Consider the following 7,563-nt stretch of genomic DNA (forward strand, 5'->3'; position numbering starts at 1 on the left):
GACTCGGGGTCATATTTTAGTGGTTTTGAGATTTTATAACACCTCATTCTATTGCGAATTATTATATAAGTTACATTTAAGTATCCTTTGTTAAGTCGATGTTAAGGAAATATAAGTAACACATAGGAGAATGTTTAGGTTCCAGTGCAAATAATCGCAAAGGCAAAAGTACCACGAAATCTACAATGCCATTTAGAATACGACCTAGAGTATAGTGAGGTTTCGAAGACCGTGTGGGGCATTCATGGGTAACAGAGTCAACGATCAAAAGAAACTCGATGATTTTTGTTTTCTTTTCGTTACTGTAGTCCGAAATTATTCACATGTATGCTGTAGTCATTTTATCTGTTTGGTAGGATGATGCCTTTAAAAGTTTTACTCAAGCAAACTTCATAACTTCGGTGAATGTTTTCGGACTTGATGGATTAGATGTCGCTACACTGCTACCTTCATTTCTAGAGGTCTTTCTTTTCTTTTTTAATACAGTCACGTGGAACTAACAGCTATAAATTATTCGTGAAAGAGACACGTCATCGCACTGAAGGATGTTAACAGCTGAATACCATAAATGAATACTTCAACTGTAGTCTCTTTTCAGAACTTAAATACAGTACTATGTTTTGGTTGCATGAAATTCTTTGAGCTTTGTAAGTCGGAATGATGCTCCTTGTTTTCTAATTAAACAGACCTAATTAATTCACTTGAACATCAGCCGAGGTGAAATGGGTTAGGGATCATTGTCATGCTACTGTAAACTGTCTGTGCATTCCCTTTAACCCCTATATGGATGGTCACCGTTAATCCAGGTCAAGAAATTGTAGTATAGTATTAGTATTAGTTTTAGTATTAGTATTAGCATTTTTGTTATTATTATTATTATTATTATTATTAGTAGTAGTAGTAGTAGTAGTAGTAGTAGTAATAGCAGTAACTGCAGCCCCAAGCTCATCTTAACGTTAGCCCAGGAAACTGCTGGTTAACTATGCTCTTCTCTTGCAGGCCACCATTCTACTTTCAGGGGATAGGGTAGGGACTGAGGGAAGTTCTAACCAGGCAGCCCCATCGCCGTGTCATATCGGAGCCACCAAGTGAAGGTATCACTCTTAACAACAACAGCAGCAGCAGCAGCGACAACAGCAACAAGTAGAATAACATCACAACCCACCCACTGCCCCTTGCCCTGTCCAAATCCAATCGCAATTAAATCGCAGTAAGACGCCAGGCGATGCTTAGGTCAGAAGGTGGGGCTGTTGACAACACATTGATGGGACTTTGCATATTAGGTACTGGCAAGTGTACACTGGTGTGCTATGGACTAGTGCCTGTGGTAAGGGAGCAGAATGTTATGAAGAAATTGATGCTGAGAGTGATGGAAATAGGAGGGAAAAGTATTAAAAGGGAAGATAGGAGAGAGACAAAAACACGGTGATGGAGAGGGTGATGCAGCTTGTAAGGAAAAAATATTAAGGGGGAAGAAGGAAGAGACATAGAGAGGGTAAAGCAGAAAGACATGAGGCAAAGAGGAAAAAATATAGGGGGAAGGGGGGGGGAGGTGAAAGACGGATGGGAGACGAAAAGAGGAATAGTGACTGAGGGTGCGATGGAGCGAGGGAGGAAAAAATATAAGAGGGGAAGAGGGGAGAAAGTTAGAGATTAAGGAGAGAGATGACACAAGGAACTTCTTGGAGAGAGAGAGAGAGAGAGAGAGATTATGGCGGGGGTGGTGATGGAGAGAGTGATGTAGTGCAGAAGGGGAGAAATGAGACAGGTTGACAGATGGAAATCAACGAGAGGGAGGACACAGACAAGTGACTGGAGCGGAAAGTGGTGGAGACAGAGAGTGGTGGAGGGAGGGAGAGAAGTTATAGAGGGTGAAAGAAGAGAGAAACAGAGAGAAGGGAACAGAGAAAAGTAACAGAAAAAACACAAGAAGACTGGGGATAGAGGAAAAGAGATGAAGATGTGATAATGATGAGGGGGACGAGTTGCGCATAATGACAGTAAATTCTGATGAAAAGAATGGGGGAAGGGCAGAAGAGAGAAAGTGAAGGAAGACTATAAACAACAGAAAATAAAAAAGGCGAGACACAGAAAAGGAAATGAGCGAGGATAGGAGAAACTTTTGAAGCAGAAAATGATGGAGGAAGAGGGAAGAAGGAGGTAAGAGAAATAAGAGAAAGGATGACAAAAGAGAGGTAGGAAGTGGGAAGGCACAAGAGAGGAGAGGAAAGAGGATGAGAGAAGTAGTGTACGTTGTAAGAGTTTTGTCGTGATGGAGAAAGTGATGAAACCTGGAATGAAGGAGAGAGAGAGGATGATGGAGGAATGTGTGTGAGATAATGTGGGAGAATGGTGGCAGAGAGAAGAAGGAGGGAGAAAGTATGGACGGTGCTTGGAGAGGGAACTAGTAGAGAAAAAGACGGAAAATGAAGAATGCGAGAGAAATGAAAATATGAGAGAGAGAGAGAGAGAGAGAGAGAGAGAGAGAGAGAGAGAGAGAGAGAGAGAGAGAGAGAGAGAGACGGCAGAAAAAAACACGAGAGAAGAGGAGATGCTTGTAGAAGGAATAATGGAGTGAGAGACTGGGTGTCGAAGGGAGGGAGAGAAGCGAGAATACGAAAGAGGAAGTGAGGAAGACAGAAAAAAGGGAAAGGAAGAATGGAAGGAAGTTAAGGCAAAAAACAGATGATGATGATGATGATGATGATGGTGGTGGTGATGGACGAAATGAGCTGTATAAACTTATTGAGTCCAACATGATGAAGAAATGGATGGAGGATAAGGATGTAGTGATGCAGTAGAGGAAGTGGAATGGTAGTCTTGATGACCGATGGGGAGAGAGAAGGAAAAATAAAAGAATCTGATGGAGAAGGGAATGATGAAACAATCCGATAGGAAGGGATAAATGTGACAATAAGAGAGGAACACAGAAGAGAAAGAAGAAAAGAAGACGCAATGATGCAAGAAAGAAATCAAAAGGGAAGAAGAGGTGATGTAAAGGATGAAGGAAGGAAGGTTTGGAAATGGTGATAAAGCTGTTACAAGATGATGACGAAAATGACGATTGTGATGGAGAAAGGTTGAAGATATTAATTGTGTTGGGAATGGGAGACATTGATGAAGGTAAGAAATTAATTCATAAAAAAATGGAAAACTGAAAAACTAAAAGAGGGAAAAATCAAACAATGAAAAAAGGAGAAAAGCAAAGTAAAGAAGACACGGTGACAGCATACGATGAGGAAGAAAGGTTGTGTATGTTGATGAGGGTGGAAGTGAAGGAGACAGTGAAGAAAAAAAAGTACCTGAAGGAGTGATGGAGGCTGGTGTTGTTTAGGGAGAGATGAAGGAGTAGGAAATGATGGAGAATGTGGTGCAGGGAGGGAAAAAAATGGAAATGGTGATGAACAGTGAAAGTTTTTAGTTCATGATGATGAAAGGGAGGACTGTTTATGGAGAGAGAGAGAGAGAGAGAGAGAGAGAGAGAGAGAGAGAGAGAGAGAGAGAGAGAGAGAGAGAGAGAAGGAACATGCTTGTTTATGTGAAGGGGTAGGGGGTGATATGTGTGTGCGTTCGTGCATGCTTGTGTGTGTGTGTGTGTGTGTGTGTGTGTGTGTGTGTGTGTGTGTGTTGGCCCAAGTGGCTGTGAGATAAATGTTGTACTTCCTCACACTCTCCACGACTACACTTGGCCCATTACCACCTAACTTCCCTCATCTCTCATTCGTTGAAACAAACTCTCATTCTTTTGCCAGAGAGAGAGAGAGAGAGAGATTCTTTCATTGTTTGCCCTTGAAGGAGACTTATTTTTTCTCCCACCCCATGTTTAGAAATAACGTAAGGCAGATGACGACCCTGACCCCGTAGCATTATAGTTTTCATTCCACAAAAATCAGCATAACTAACGTTCATTACGGGACTTCCCACCTGCGATGAGGGTGAATCCCCCGAGCTAGGACCAGACAGACAGTTACGCCTCGTGTAGCCTGTCTGCGACCTGTAACGACGTGGACTGACGTTAACATGGATGCATCAAGAAAGATCACTCAAGTACCCCTAACTTTTGACCGATGAAACAGCACGCGAGAAATCAGCCAAGTTTTGATTCGTTGGGCGACTCTGACCCACCGAGTTATTTTCCGTCCTGTGATTGGATGATAACATTTGGGCCAGATTTAGTCTCAGGTTTTGATTGGCAGGCGGCCTGGACTGAGCTGGGAGTCGAGGCGCGAGGATATAAAATTTCTAGGAAGGGAGAATGGGGCTTCGGGCGTGGGGCGTCCGATACTTGTGGGGAAACCTTTGGCCAATATCCATAGAATACAGTGTCTACTCAAGGGCCGCCCGGGAGCGAAAAGAAACGTGCCCGCTCATGAGTGATGACGTCACACTCTTCCTTCGCGCCCTGCGGCCCTCACTCAGCTCCTCAGTCTGTCAACATTCATGAAAAGTGGTGTGACCATTCGCAAATGACATTTTATCTGCCACCTTTCCACAACTGTTTCCATACACAAGGAGGAGAAAAATGCCCAATTTCCGTTCATTATAGTGATGCTTCTCGTGCCACACCGGGACAAAACGTCACATTCCACAATTTCCCGAAAAATGAAGAAATGAGGATATGGTAAAGAAATGGACTACTACAGGACAGATAATGGGAAAGTACAAGTAAGTTCATTTATCTGGTTATACTTCGTTTGATATATTCAATTTCCGTGTTCCACGGGATGTAAAGTCTTCTAGAAAAGCTTATGTGTTAGATTTCGAAACCCATGACAAAACACCGAAGTACATGATAAACACAGCAAAATCAATGTGAATATATGGGAGTAAAGGGCTTTACGAGTTTCAGAAAGGACTGATCATTTCATCAAAGTCTTTGCTTAAGTTTCTCTGTATTATGAAGTAATTATTTATTTTGTTCACTGGCGTATGTTTCTTAGAATGCAAGTACTAAATAAAAAAATATATCATTTCATCCAGAAAAATTTTAACAAAATGAGTAAACTGATAATAAAGACGTGTAAATATTCTGACTGAATGATTGCGTGCTTGAGAGAGAGAGAGAGAGAGAGAGAGAGAGAGAGAGAGAGAGAGAGAGAGAGAGAGAGAGAGAGAGAGAGAGAGAGAGAGAGAGAGATTCATATTCAATGAACTTTAAGTGTGACATGAGACAATTTTCCAGGCCATATGCTTAAATACTGTGTTAAAGCTTATAAATGATGAGTATGGAATGACTAAAACCAATAAATTGTTTGGCCAGAGATTCATATATTATTTATCTGCGTTATTCTTCACATAATGTGCAAGCACATGTTAAGATATGGTAAGAAAGAATGAGAAATTATAGTGTGTAACAATGCAAGGTATGAGCTGGGACGCGGGAGACGGGAGAGAGGAGAGTGTGACATCATCACCCATGTGCTGGTGCGTTTTCTGTTGCTCCTGGGCGGCCCGTGAGTAGACATTGTATTCTATGGATATCGCCTTTGGCTGCTATCCCACAACGTCTACTTCACAGTGTACGACATGTCTGTCACTTTCATCTGAGACGCATTATGTCTGTTTCATTACAGGGCATGTCCATCACCTTCATTTCAGACCCATATATTCCACTGCTTTTACATCACACTTAGTATTAGGACTCCATATTATAATTACAAATCATAATAGATAGATAGATAAATAGATAGATAGAGAGACAGATAGAAGCAGGAGGTCGGATGATGAGAAGGTACTGTGTCTGCAAGAATCGAGCAATGCTAAACATGCTTACACACTCTTAACTCAAGGAATGCTTTATAGGCACACGACATCACCAGGTGAACACACATACACACATACTCACACACAGGCTTCTAGAACTTTCTAATCACAAGGAACACACGTGATACGTCTCCTGTTTCACCAGAATTTAGGAAAGAGAGCTCAGAAGGAAGCTAGCCATAGAACAGACAGGTCGCAGGGAGAAGGGCTTAGCAACTTGAGAGAGAGAGAGAGAGAGATAGGGAGATAGCTAGCGGGACTCTACTTTATACTTCGCTCTGTGTGAGAGACTTGTTAATATTTCCAAGACAAATAAAAATAGTTCCATACTATTGTTTACCTCTCCTTGTCATTGAATGACAAATGGGAAAGAAGATTATCTACTTACAAAGCTACTCAAGTATAACAACCGCTCGTCCACAAGTCTAATATATATATAACTTCTCTACAAGTAACTACAATGTCATTTTATGACATTTGGTAGCAGCAAACGTATACGAACCTCGTCTACGAATCAACATTGAATTCCTACAAAATATCAAGATTGAAAACAAGAATACCTCTCACAACCAACAACTCACAAATAGCTCCTGACAGTTCTCTCCAACCCCCCCTCCGTCTCCACGATCATCATGCTGATGCAGAGGTGAAGAGGTCACAGGACGCCTTGCAAGTAGCTTAACAATATATTGATACAAACAATCTTGCAACTTCTACGACGAACCAGCGAACTACAACCATCAACAATCAACTACAAGTAACAACTCTATGAGTCGTCTGTATAATCTTCTACACGCACCTACAAGTAGCGGCAGTCTTCATCCCACAACGAGTAAATCACAAGAGAAAAGGACCGAGAAAACATCTACAAAGAAAAACGGAACAAACAAACGAAGAGTGAGACATGACTCATAACTCATCTTACTCACTCATCTTCACTCAAGTTACTCATCGCTACTCATTCACTCACCACAGCTACCAGTGTGGGAAGTCGACGTCATCATGCGTGCTTGCTGAAAAGACGCCACGTCAGTCAACTCACCGCCTGCACCACCACTCACACCATTCCCACCACGGTAAAAATTAGTGAGTTACATAGTTACTTCATGTATACAATACACAGTGATAGACAATAAGCTTTTGCACAAACATATAAAACGTGCTGTATAGTTCCAGCTTAAATACACATACTTATTACAGTTATCTGCATAACTCAAACACTAAATAATCACCAACAATAAATATTCTACACTGTATATATTCATTCATTTATTATAACATTTATTTACTACCAACGAGTGTTACCATTTATACCTACATAAAATACGTGTTTCATACATACAGCTATACATTATTATATCTACAAAGTAATAAAGAAAATATACCATCACAGTTACTCAGTGAGCGATTAAAAGAACTGTATTAAACATTTATTAATTAAAGCTACCTAGTGGAAACATATAAATTAAGTTACAAGGTAAACTAGAGAAAAAAAAATGGCCAACACAAATGACGTTAGCAAGAGTGAACATCTTCAACACAATCGTGAAGACAATGATTTCCACACAATGCTGACACACATATTACCCACGATAGGTACAAGTGAACAACAAGTCAGTGTATATAGTTAATACTGTATATATGTATATATATTTTTTATATAAAATAACAAAATATGGGACTATATAATATCATTTTCAGTAATACCTGTGCAATATAAACTAAACTTTAAAAAAGTATCCCAAGGGATTTAACCAGTAATTATGCAACCATGAACAACATAGAAAAACCGTACACAAG

The sequence above is a fragment of the Coenobita brevimanus genome, chromosome 7, assembly GCF_032717465.1.
Source record: "Coenobita brevimanus isolate Jiangsu-jjx chromosome 7, ASM3271746v2, whole genome shotgun sequence".
Classification (NCBI taxonomy): Eukaryota; Metazoa; Arthropoda; class Malacostraca; order Decapoda; family Coenobitidae; genus Coenobita; species Coenobita brevimanus.